The following is a 13573-nucleotide window of genomic DNA, read 5'->3' on the forward strand; positions in this document are numbered from 1 at the left end:
CACATGATATGTTTCTCTTGAATACAGCATATTGATGCATCTTCTCTTTTTATCCAGCTTGCCATTCTGTGTCTTTTAATTGGGACATTTACCCCATTTACGTTTAAGGGTAATATTGTTATGTGTGAATTTGATCCTGTTATCATGATGCTGGTTGATTAATTTTGCAGACTTGTTACTGTAGTTGCTTCATAGTGTCGTTGGTACTTCAGTGTGTTTCTGTAGTGGCTGGTAATGGTTTTTCCTTTCCATGTTTAGTGATTCCTTCAGGAGCTCTTTCAAGGCAGGCCTTGTGGTGATAAAATCCCTCAGCATTTGCTTGTCTGAAAAGGATTTTATTTTCCTTCACTTATGTAGCTTAATTTGACCGGCTATAAAATTCTGGGTTGGAAAATTTTTTTCTTTAAGAATGTTGACTATTGGCCCCCAGTGTCTTCTGGCTTGTAGGTTTTCCACTGAGATCTGCTGTTATTCTGATGAGCTTCCCTTTGTAGGTGGCCTGGTCTTTCTCCCTGGCTGCCCTTAACATGTTTTCCGTCATTTTGACCTTGGAGAATCTGGTGACTGTGTGTCTTGGGGTTGATCTTCTCATGGAGTATCTTATTGGGGTTCTCTGGATTTTCTGAATTTGAATGTTGGCCTGTCTTGCTAAGTTGGGGAAGTTCTCCTGGATGTTATTCTGAAGTATGTTTTCCAACTTGGTTCTATTCTCTCTGTCTCTTTCAGGTACTCCAATCAGTCATAGGTTTGGTCTTTTTACATAGTCCCATAGTTCTCGGAGGTTTTGTTCATTCCTTTTCTTGCTTTTTTCTCTAATCTTATCTGTCTGCCTTATTTCAGCAAGATAGTCTTCAAGCTCTGATATTCTTTCTTCCACTTGATCAATTTGGCTGTTGATGCTTGTGTGTTGCTTGAAGTTCTAGTGCTGTGTTTCTCAACTTCATTAGGTCATTTATGTTTCTCTCTAAACTGATTATTCTAGTTAACAGCTCCTGTAACCTTTTATCATGATTCTTAGCTTCTTTGTATTGGGTTATAACATAATCCTTTAGCGCAATGAAGTTTGTTATTACCCACATTCTGAAGCCTACTGCTGTCAGTTCATCCATCTCAGCTTCAGCCCAGTTCTGTGCACTTGCTGGAGAGGTGTTGCAATCATTTGGAAGAGAAGAGGCAGTCTGCCTTTTGGAATTTTCAGCACTTTGCATTGGTTTTTCCTCATCTTCATGGATTTATCCACCTTTGCTCTTTGAGGCTGTTGACCTTTGTATGGGGTTTTTGTGTGGTCTTTTTTTGTTGATGTTTTTGTTGTTGTTGCCTTCTGTTTGTTTGTTTTTCTTCCAGCAATCAGGTCCCTCTTCTGCAGGTCTGCTGCAGTTTGCTGGGGGTCCACTCCAGACGTTGTTCACCTGGGTATCACCAGTGGAGCCTGCAGAACAGCAAAGATTGCTGCCTGCTCCTTCCTCTGGAAGCTTTGTCCCAGAGGGATACCGACCTGATACCAGCCAGAACTCTCCTGTATGAGGTGTCTGGCTACCCCTGTTGGGAGGTCTCACCCAGTCAGGAGGCATGGGATCAGGGGGAAGCTCTCTGGCTTCCGCTTAGTGGAGCTGGCATGCTGTGCTTGGGAAATCCCCCTTGTCCACATCACCTGGACTCTTCAGAGCCAGCAGGCAGGAAAGATTATGTCTGCTGAACCTGAGACCATGGCCACCCCTCTCTGAAGGTGCTCTTTCCCAGGGAGATGAGAGTTCTGTCTGGAAGCCCCTAGCTAGAGTTGCAGGAATTCCTGCAGGTAGGCCTTGCCCAATGAGGAGGGATGGATCCAGGTGCCACCTAAAGAAGCAGTCTGGCCAAGGTCTTCCACAGCCACTGTGCTATGCTGTGGGGGAATATCACCCAGTCCAAACCGCCCAGCTTCTCTAGCACTGGCAGTGGAAAACTGCCAACTAGAGCCACAGTAATGGTGGTCGCCCCTCCCCCCGGGAATTCGGTCATCTTCCGCAGACTCCAGGCTGTTGTGCTGTCCAGCGGGGATTCCAAGCCAGTGGGTCTTAGCTTGTGGGATTCTGTGGTTGTGGGACCTACTGAGCAAGGCTACTTGGCTCTCTGACTTCAGCCCTCTTTCCATGGGAGTGGACGGCTCTTCTGCCACCCTGGAGTTCTGGGAGCCACCAGAGTATGTAAAAACTCCTGCAGCTCAGTGCCTGCCCCAACTGCTACTGACTGGTGCAGCTGCCGTAGGTATGCCCAGTTTTGTGTTTGGGACCCAAGGCCCTGGTGGTGTAAGCACACAAAGGAATCTTCTGATCTGCAGATTGCAAAAATCCGTGGGAAAAGTGTAGAACCCTGAGCAGGTAGCACAGTCCCTCACCACCTCCCTTGGCTGAGGGAGGGAGGTCCCTTTGCACCATGCAGCTCCCAGGTGAACTGTCGCCCCACCCTGCATTTCTTTGTTCTCCATGGATGATGCCATCCACCTAGTTAGTCCCAGTGATCCAGAGAAAATCTGTGTACCTCAGTTGGAAATGCAGAAATCACTTGCCTTTTGCATTCATCTGAGTGGGAGCTGCCAACCAGAGCTGTTTATACTCAGCCATCTTGGGCCCTTCTCCAGTTCATAATTTTATGTCTTCTGTTGTACATCTTTACTTATTTTGTCTCTATTTTTTGTTATTGAAAGAGTGTTGCTGAAATCTTTGACTATAAGTATGCACATCCCTATTTACAATTGTGGATATGCCTATCTCATTGAAGTTCTATCACAGTATTTTTGTTATTATCATTGTTTATTAATATACTGCAGGGTTCACCTTGACAATTTTTCATTATTGTTTATGATTGAAGTTGCCTATAATTTTATTTTTATTCTTTAGTTTTCTCATTATGGTTTTGTTATGTTGAACTCATTAAATCAGTTTGGATAGCTTTTGTTCTTTTTCTAGTCTCAGGAACTGTTTGTATAAGATAGAGATTGTCTGTACCTTAAAGACACCTTAAAACTTATCTCTGAAACATTTGTACCCAATGCCTTTTAGGGTGGCACATATATCATATACTCTTTACAGATTAAAATAAGCTTTTCATACCGCAGCTTATTCACACAGTTTGTTGTACCTGGAGAAGCTACCTTTCTTACTTTGTCCCTTCCCTCCAGTTATCCTTCCCCCGCTATAATGTCTATCTGTCAAAAGCCTGTCCATCCTTCAGCTATTTTCTACAAGGCCATCCACCCCCTACATGGTGACACTCCTGATCCCTCTCACCAACTCCGTGAACTTTCACCTTCTTTTGAGCCCACTTCCTAATCTAATGTGTTTATACCTTCACTCCAGTGGTTAACTTGTACTGTTTGATTGGATAGCCATTCAGATAATCTTCATATTCTGCCATTAACATTCCTGATCCTTCCTTCTCTGTGTATCTTTGTTTATCCTTGGCCCAGGTATTCAATGCTGGTTCAGGTTAGTGGAAACACCTTGCTTCAGAATCAAGTAAATAATTCCTTTGAGATGGGACTGTACACTAGACAGTTTGTCTTAGAAAGAGATGGTAAGCTTAGAACATACTGTTTTTAATGTGTTTATGACCTTAGTGGCATATATTTTTAATTTTTAAGTCATTTACTAATGGAATTGGATAATGTAGTATTGCACTGTTGTTTTGATCTTAGTAAAGAGGTTAAACATATTTTCAGATGTTTATTAGCTAGCTGTATTTTCTTTCTTGTGAGTGGAGTATTTTTAGGTTTTCCCCATTTGCCTTTAGAGGTCCTTGGTTTAGAGGTTTTCAGAGGTTCAAGAAATCCTTATAAATTTCTGTGCACACACAAACCTATGAACAGTCCAGCAATTTTGAAAGGAAAGTAATTTGGAGGTTGGGCAGGAATCTAAAATTTTTTTTATCAACTATGGTTATTAAAACAGTAGAACTGACTCAGGAAAAGATAAATGGGACACAGAGAGCCCATATATAGGCATTTATACTAAGACGACAGTTCAGATTCATGGAAAAAAGTGAAATATTCAGTCTGCTGTGGGTCCTCAAGACCATCCACATGTTCAATGATTTGCTAGCAGTACACACAGGACTTGGCATATAGTTGTACTCACAGCTGTGATTTATTACAGTGAAAGGATACAAAACCAAACCAGCAAAGGGGGAAAAAGCATGGAGCAAAATCTAGAAGGAAATAGGCTCAAGCTTCCAAGAGTCCTCTTGCCGTGTGTGGTCACACAGGATATGCTTAATTCCTCCAACAATTAATTGTGACAACATGTGTGAAATGTTTTGTCTACCAAAGACAACATTAGAGACTCAGTGCCCGAGATTTTTATTGGGGGCTTTTCATGTATCTGCCCTTTGCCTAGCACAGACCAAAATTCCAGAATCCAAGAAGGAAAGAAAGTATTTTGCATGAACCACATTGTTTGCACAAAAAGTTTATGTACAGTGAGCCATTCTTATCAGCTCTAGGAATGGTGGGAATTCTCCCTTAGTCCGAGTTCCCAGACTCCAGGGCCGTCCTGGCAAGCAGGAGTTTCTAAGGAGAGCAATCTCAGGCCTGCTATGTTAACTTTTTTTTTTGCATATTTAGTGAACGGTGTTGGAATAATTAGCTAGTTATTTGGGAAAACAAGTTAAATTCCAATACACATGAACAAATCCCAGGAAGATTAGATGCCTTAATGAGTGTTTTAAATGGAGTCAAGGAGAAATAAATACTCATTTACCTAGAATGAATTTTGGCTGGTAAATGAAAAATGGAAGAGGAAAATAGAAATGGATTTTTTTCTACATAATACCAATATCATTTATTCAATAATATGCCCCTACTCCAACAATTTCTCATGTCTCTTTTGAAACTGATGATGTCATTTTCACATGTGTTTCTGAGGTAACTGTTCTCTGGTGTTAGAAACATACCAGTTCACTTACTGCAGTTTATAATAAGCATTGTGTCTTATCTGAGATGTTATATCCATAACTCACATACATGGTTGGGCTCTCTAGTTAATTTCATCTCCAATTAATTTTATTTTCATATTCCATCAATCAGATTGATTAGTGGTGAGGGACACTAATATTCTTCTATAACTTCCTTGAAACTTTCTTGGAGTTTCAAAATGGAAAAGGCTGTCGGTCAGGCCAAAGGATGTGTCTCTGTGTTGCCAGGTCTACTGGATGTCCTCAAGAAGCCATCCATAACACTTAGTACCTTGATGACATTAAAAGAAGTACACAATATCTGGCCCTAGACCATACCAACTCAGAAGCTCAATAACCTCATAACAGAAAAATAGATCCATCTGTGTGGGAAAAGCTCATGTTTAGCAAGTTCACGAGATTTACAGGATTCAAAATATCAGTTTATTAAATTATAAGGAGAAATAGTAACAGCATAGGAACTAGAATACTAGCATTTAGTGGATTCACTCACTTTATACAGACCTAGAGAAAAATAAAATTAAAATCACAAGACCAAGTAAGTAGTTTTGATTGAGAAGTAAATAAATTTTTTAATTTAATTTTAAGTTCCAGGATACATGTACAGAATGTGAAGGTTTTTTATATAGGTAAATGTGTGCCATGGTGGTTTGCTGCACCTATCAACTCATCACCTAGGTATTAAGCCTGGCATGCAATAGCTCTTCTCCCTAATGCTCTTGCCTCCCCCGCCCTCCCCCTCCCTCCCCCAACAGGCCCCAGTGTATGTTGTTCCCTTCCCTCTGTCCATGTGTTCTCATTGTTCAGCTCCCACTTATAAGTGACAACATGCAGTGTTGGGTTTTCTATTCCTGCATTAGTTTGCTGAAGATAATGACTTCCAGCTCCATCCATGTCCCTGAAAGGACATGATCTCATTCCTTTTTATGGCTGCATAGTATTCTATGGTATATATGGTACCACATTTTCTTTATCCAATCTATCATTGATGGGCATTTGGGTTGATTCCATGTCTTTGCTATTGTGAATAGTGCTGCAGTGAACATACATGTGCATGTATCTTTATAATAGAATGATTTATATTCCTTTGGGTATATACCCAGTAATGGGATTGCTGAGTCAAATGGTATTTCTGGTTCTAGGTCTTTGAGGAATTGCCACACTGTCTTTCACAATGGTTGAACTAATTTGCATTCCCACCAACAGTGTAAAAGTGTTCCTATTTCTCCACAGCCTCATCAGCATCTGTTGTTTCTTGACTCTTTAATAATTGCCATTCTGATTGGTGTGAAATGGTATCTTAATGTGGTTTTGATTTGCATTTCTGTAATGATCAGCGATGTGGAGCTTTTTTTCATGGTTGTTGGCTGCATAAATGTCTTCTTTTGAGAAGTGTGTGTTCATGTCCTTTGCCTACTTTTTAATGGGGTTGTTTGGGGTTTTTTGCTAAATTTAAGTTCCTTGTAGATTCTGGGTATTAGACTTTTGTCAGACGAATAGATTTCAAAAATTTTCTCCCAACCTGTACGTTGTCTATTCACTCTGATTATAGTTTCTTTTGCTGTGCAGAAGCTCTTTAGTTTAATTAGATCCCATTTGTCAATTTTTGCTTTTGTTGCAATTGCTTTTGATATTTTTGTTGTGAAATCTTTGCCCGTCCCTACATTTTGAGTGTTATTGCCCAGATTTTCTTCTGGGTTTTTATGGTTTGGGGTTTTACATTTAAGTGTTTAATCCATCTTGAGTTAATTTTTGTATATGATGTAAGGAAGGGGTCCAATTTCAGTTTTCTGCATATGACTAGACAGTTTTTACAGCACCACTTATTAAATAAGCAATCCTTTCCCTGTTGCTTGTTTTTGTCAGATTTGTCGAAAATCAGATGGTTGTAGATGTGCAGTCTGATTTCTGAGATCTCTATTCTGTTCCATTGGTCTATGAGTCTGTTTGTACCACTACCATGCTGTTTGGTTACCATAGCCTTGTAGTATAGTTTGAAGTAGTGTGATACCTCCAGCTTTTTTCTTTTTGCTTAGGATTGTCTTGGCTATACTGGCTCTTTTTGGTTCCATATGAATTCTAATGTAGTTTTTTCTAATTCTGTGAAGAATATCAATGGTAGTTTAATAGGAATAGCATTGAATCTATAAATTGCTTGGGGCAGTGTGGCCATTTTCACGATATTAATTCTTCCTATCCATGAGCATGGAATGTTTTTCTATTTATTTGTGTCCTCTGACTTTTTTGAGCAGTGGTTTGTAGTTCTCCTTGAAGAGGTCCTTCATTTCCCTTGTTAGCTGTATTCCTAGGTATTTTATTCTCTTTGTAGCCATTTTGAATGGGAGTTTATTCATGATTTGGCTTTCTGCTTGTCTGTTGTTGGTGTATAGTAATGCTTGTGATTTTTGCACATTGATTTTGTATCCTGACTTTGCTGAAGTTGCTTATCAGCTTAAGAAGATCTTGGGCTGAGGTGATGGGGTTTTCTAGATATAGGATCATGTCATCTGCAAAAAGAGACAATTTGACTTCCTCTCCTCCTATTTGAATACCCTTTATTTCTTTCTCTTGACCAATTACCCTGGCCAGAACTTCTAATACTATGTTAAATAGAAGGGGAGAGGCCGGTCACGGTGGCTCACGCCTGTAATCCCAGCACTTTGGGAGGCCGAGGCGGGCAGATCATGAGGTCAGGAGATTAAGACCATCCTGTCTAACATGGTAAAACCCCATCTCTACTAAAATACAAAAAATTAGCCGGGTGTGGTGGCGGGTGCCTGTAGTCCCAGCTACTCAGGAGGCTGAGGCAGGAAAATGGAGTGAACCCGGGAGGCGGAGGTTGCAGTGAGCCAAGATCGCACCATTGCACTCCAGCCTGGGTGACAGAGCGAGACTCCGTCTCAAAAAAAAAAAAAAAAAATAGAAGGGGAGAGAGAGTGTATTCTTATCTTGTGCTGGTTTTCAAGGGAAATGCTCCCAGCTTTTGCCCATTCAGTATGATATTGGCTATGAGTTTGTCATAAATGGCTCTTCTTTCTTTTCTTTTTCTTTCTTTTTTTGAGATGGAGTCTTGCTCTGTCACCCAGACTGGAGTGCAGTGGCACAATCTCGGCTCACTGCAACCTCTGCCTCCTGGGTTCAAGTGATTCTCGTGCCTCAGCCTCCCGAGTAGCTGGGAGTACAGGCACCTGCCACCATGCCAGGCCAATTTTTGTATTTTTAGTAGGGATGGAATTTCGCCATGTTGGCCAGGCTGGTTTCGAACTCCTGACCTCAGGTGATCTGCCCGCCTCGGCCTCCCAATGTGCTGGGATTACAGTCATGAGCAACCACGCCTGGCCATAAATGGCTCTTATTATTTTGAGGTATGTTCCTTCAATACCTAGTTTGTTGAGAGTTTTTAACTCGAAGGGATGTTGAATTTTATCGGAGGCCTTTTCTGCATCTATTGAGATAATCTTGTGGTTTTTGTCATTGGTTCTGTTTATGTGATAAAATACGTTAATTTGATTTCATATGCTGAACCAGACTTGAATCCCAGGGATGAAGCCAATTTGATCGTGGTGGATAAGCTTTTTGATGTGCTACTAGATTCTGTTTGCCAGTATTTTACTGAGGATTTTTGCATTGATGTTCGTAAGGGATATTGGCTTGAAGTTTTTTTGTTTTTGTTGTATCTCTGCCAGGTTTTGGGTATCAGGATGATGCTGGCCTCATAAAGTGGGTTAGGGAGGAGTCCCTTCTTTTCAGTTGTTTGGAATAGTTTCAGAAGAAGTGGTCCCAGCTCCTCTTTGTACCTCTGGGTGAATTCAGTCGTAAATGTGTCTGGTCCTGGGCTTTTTTTGGTTAGTAGGCTATTTATTCCTGCCTCAATTTCAGAACTTGTTATTGGTCTATTCAGGGATTCAACTTCTTCCTGGTTCAGTCTTGAGGGTCTGTGTGTCCAGGAATTTATCCATTTCTTCTAGATTTTCTAGTTCATTTGCATAGCGGTGTTTATAGTATTCTCTGGTAGTTTTTTGTATTTCCGTGGGGTCATTGGTGATATCCTCTATCATTTTGTATTGTGTCTATTTGATTATTCTGTCTTTTCTTCTTTATTAGTCTAGCTAGTGGCCTATTTATTTATTTATTATTTATTTATTTATTTCAGAAAACCAGCTCCTGGATTCATGGACTTTTTGAAGGGTTTTTCATGTCTGTATCTCCTTCAGTTCAACTCTCATCTTGGTTATTTCTTGTCTTCTGCCAGCTCTGGGGTTTGTTTGCTCTTGGTTCTCTAGTTCTTTTAGTTGTGTTGTTAGGGTGTTAACTTGAGATATTTGTAGCTTTTTGATGTGCGCATTTAGTGCTACAAATTTCCCTTTTAACACTGCTTTCGCTGCGTCCCAGAGATTCTGGTACTTTGTATTTTTGTTCTCATTAGTTTCAAAGAACTTCTTGATTTCTGCCTTAATTTCATTATTTACCCAGGAGTCATTCAGGAGCAGGTTGTTCAGTTTCCATGTAGTTGTGTGGTTTTGAGTGAGTTTCTTAATCTCGAGTTCTAATTTGATTGTACTGTGGTCTGAGAGACTGTTATGATTTCAGTTCTTTTGCATTTGCTGGGGAGTGTTTTACTTCCAATTATGTGATCGATTTTAGAGTAAGTGCTACATGGCACCAAGAAAAATGTATATTCTGTTGTTTTTGGATGGAGTGCTCTGTAGATATGTGTCAGGTCCACTTGGTCCAAAGCTGAATTCAAGTCCTGAATATCCTTGTTAGTTTTCTGTCTTGACTATCTGTCTAATATTGACAGTGCGGTGTTGAAGTCTTCCACTATTATTGTGTGGAGGTCTAAGTCTCTTTGTAGATCTCTAAGAACTTCTTTTTATGAATCTGGGTGCTCCTGTATTCGGTGCATATATATTTAGGATAGTTAGCTCTCCTTGTTGAATTGAACTTTTACCATTGTGTAATGCCCTTCTTTGTCTTTTTTGATATTTGTTGGTTTAAAGTCTGTTTTGTCAGAAGCTAGGATTGCAACCCTGCTTTCTTTCTGCTTTCATGAGCCTATGTGTGTCTTTGCATGTGAGATGGGTCTTTTGAATACAGTACACTGATGGGTCTTGACTCTTTATCCACCTTGCCATTCTGTGTCTTTTAATTAAAAATAGGGAATGCTTCATGAATTTGCATGTCATCTTTGCACAGGGGCCAGCTAATCTTCTCTATATCGTTCCGATTTTAGTATGTGTGCTGCCAAAGTGAGCACAATCTTTTTTCATATTAATTTAAATGTGTAAAATTTAGTTATAAAGTTGGAGCATATGATCAAGCCTGAATGATCCTACTCAAAGTGCTAATCTGAAGTTTAAAAAAAAAGGAATCTATGCCAGAATTTATTTAAATTGACAACAAATTACACATTATTTTCATAGCAGGTTTTTTTTTTATGAAAGTAGCAGTGAGCACATTGACATTATGATGCAAGCTTCTTATGTCTTTGTGGAATGGTAACAAGCAGTTTGCCACAGGTGGCTGAACTGGTTTATTAGTTCTAGTAAGTTTCTTGTGGATCTTGGGATTTTCTATGTATAGCATCACATCATTAATGATGAGAGAGAGTTTCACTTTTTCCTTTCCAATTTATATGCCCTTTATTCTTTTGTCTTGCCTAATTATCTGGCTAGACTTCCAGTACTATGTTGAATTGATGCAGTAAAAGTGGGCATCCTTGTCTTGTTTTTGATTATAGGAGAAAGTCTTTCATCCTTATGTATGATGCTAGCTGTAAGTTTTTTGTAAATGCCTTTTATCATGTGAAGGAAGTTCTCTTTTATTCCCGGTTTGGTGAGTGTTTTTATCATGGTAGGGAGTTGGAATTTGTCAAAGGCCTTTTCTGTATCAATTTGTAAGAACGTGATGTTTTTCCTTCATTCTCTTAATTTGATGTATTATGTTGATTTTCATATATTGAACTAAATATGTATTCCTGGAATAAATTCCACTTGGTCATGGAGTATAATATTTTAATATACTGTTAGATTCAGTTTGATAGTTGTTGATATTTTTGAGAATTTTTACATCTATATTCATAAATGATATTGATCTATAGTTTTCTTGTGATATTTTTGTCTGGCTGTGATATCAGTTTAAGGGTGTCTTCATAGAATGTTAGGAAATGTTGCAGTCCTCTTCTAATTTTTGGAATACTTCAAGATGTATTTGTGTTAAATTTTTTTTTTTTGAGACAGTCTCGCTCTGTCGCCCAGGCTGGAGCGCAGTGGTGCAATCTCAGCTCCTTGCAACCTCCGCCTCCCAGGTTCAAGCTATTCTCCTGCCTCAGCCTCCCAAGTAGCTGGGATTACAGGCATGCACCACCATGCCTGGCTAATTTTTGTATCTTTAGTAGAGATGGGGTTTCACCATGTTGGCCAGGCTGGTCTAGAACTCCTGACCTCAGGTGATCCTGCTCACCTCAGCCTCCCAAAGTGTTGGAATTAAAGGCGTGAGCCACTGCGCCCAGCTTTATGTTAATTACTTTTAAATGTTTGGTACAATTCACCACTGAAGCCATTTGATCCTGGACTTTTCTTTGCTAGGAGGTTTTTGGTTACTGATTCATTCTCTTTACCTATATCTCATCAGATTTTGTACTTTTTGAGTCATTTGGGCAGTTTTTGTGTTTCTAGGAAGTTGTCCATTTTATCTAGGTTATCTAATTTGCAGTAGACAATTGCGGTAGACATAGTATGTTTTATACTACTTCATATTTCTGTAAGGTCGCTAGTAATGTCCCCACATTTTATTTCATTTTAAAACTATTTAATTGATATATGATTGATATATAAAAAAGCTCTATACATTTAATGTTAATGATAAGGGCATAAATATATCTATCACTTTCCAAAGAGTCCTCCCATCCCCTTTATTATCATTGTGTGTTTGTGTGTGTGTGTGTGTGTGTGTGTGTGTGTGTGTTAAGAACACTTAACATATATACTGTCTTAGCAAAGTTTAGGTATATAATACATTATTGTTACCTATCGATATTATGCTGTATATTAGTGTATTTGATAGGAAAAAAAAACATAAGATGTTCTTCCTTCTCTCAGATGCTCCACTCAACACAACACAGAACACTTTTTGTGGCCAAAATGTGTGGCTTTTTTCCCTAAACACCAAACTTTTTTGCAACAGACACCAACAGGGTGTCTTATAATTCAATTTGATTATGACACTCTCTACCTGGAATTAGAGTCAAATCCTACAGGTTAAGGGCTCAGACCCACAAGACGGCCCCCCACTTCTAATGCCAGTTGAGAGCTCCAGATTGTTTTACACGTGCTTCTGACCTACCAGCTAATAATCAGGGTTTTTCTAGACCCCTTCCTCAGGTACAATTAATTTGTTAGCATGACGCACGGAATTTAAGAAAACAGTTACATTTACTGGTTTATTATATTAATAAAGGATATGACAAAGGGTATAGTTGAACATTGAGATGAAGACATACCTAGGGTGTGGACTGGAAGGTTCCTGAGTGAAGGAGTTTCTGTCCCCTTGTAGTTGGGATGTGCGACCTTCCAGTAGTCTCTCTTGATCCATTGCATTTATGTGCTATCAGCTGTACTGTCTTTTCTTTCATTTCTGATTTTTTCGAGTCTACTCTCTTTTTTTCTAGTCTAGCTAAAGGTTTGTCAATTTGGTTTATCTTTTTGAGAAACCAACTCTTAGTTATTTGGTCATTTTGATTGTTTTTCTAGTCTCTATTTCATTTATTTCTGCTCTTATATTGATTATTTTCTTTTTTTCTAATCACTTTAGGCTTGATTTTTTCTTCTTTTTCTCTGTGAGTTATAAAGTTAGGTTGTTTATTTCAAATCTTTTGTTTTTCTTAATGTTGGCATTTATTGCTATAGACTTCTCTGTTATAATGCCTTTTGATGTATACTATAAGTTTGGTATATGATATTTTCATTTTTGTTTCTCTCAAGATAATTTTCATTTCCTTTTTTATTTAATCTTTGATTTATTGGTTTTTCAGGGGAATGCTGTTTAACTTCCATGTATTTGTGACTTTTCCAAGATTCCTCCTGTTGCTGATTTCTAGTTTTATATTGCTGATATAAATATTATTATTGATTCTAGCTGATAACAACTTAAGTTTAATCACAGACAATAACTACACTTTTACTTCTCCACTGCCACATTTTAAGTTATTGATGTCACAATTTACATCATTCTGTATTGTGTGTTCATTAAAAAATTATTATGGCTACAGTTATTTTTAATGCTTTTGTCTTTTAACTTTATACTAGAGTTAAAAGTGATTTATATAACATCATTACATTATTAGGCTATTCTGAATTCAACTATATACTTATTTTTACTGGTGAGTTTTATACTTTCATATGTTTTAATGTTGCTAATTATCATCCTTTTGTTTCTAAACTTGAAGAACTCCCTTTAACATTTGGTAAGGAAGGCCTATTGGTGATAAACTCCCTCAGCTTTTGTTTGTCTGGGAACATTTTTATTTATTTATTTATTTATTTTCATTTCTGAAGGACAACTTGCTGGACAAAGCATTCTTAGTTGATAGTGTTTTTTTTTTTTTTTCTTTCAGCTCTTTGAATGT

The 13573-nt window shown here is 38.6% G+C and overlaps 1 protein-coding gene and 1 non-coding gene across 21 annotated transcripts in view; one reads left to right on the forward strand and one right to left on the reverse strand.

Moving 5' to 3' along the window:
• GPRASP1 (G protein-coupled receptor associated sorting protein 1) overlaps positions 1 to 13573 on the forward strand; it is a 315299-nt gene that overhangs the window by 78085 nt on the left and 223641 nt on the right. The window lies entirely within an intron of this gene.
• Positions 10099 to 10204, reverse strand: LOC112131099 (U6 spliceosomal RNA). Its single transcript, XR_002913246.1, has one exon. It is a non-coding gene; the product is annotated as a U6 spliceosomal RNA (small nuclear RNA).

The sequence above is a fragment of the Pongo abelii genome, chromosome X, assembly GCF_028885655.2.
Source record: "Pongo abelii isolate AG06213 chromosome X, NHGRI_mPonAbe1-v2.0_pri, whole genome shotgun sequence".
In the NCBI taxonomy this organism is placed as follows: Eukaryota; Metazoa; Chordata; class Mammalia; order Primates; family Hominidae; genus Pongo; species Pongo abelii.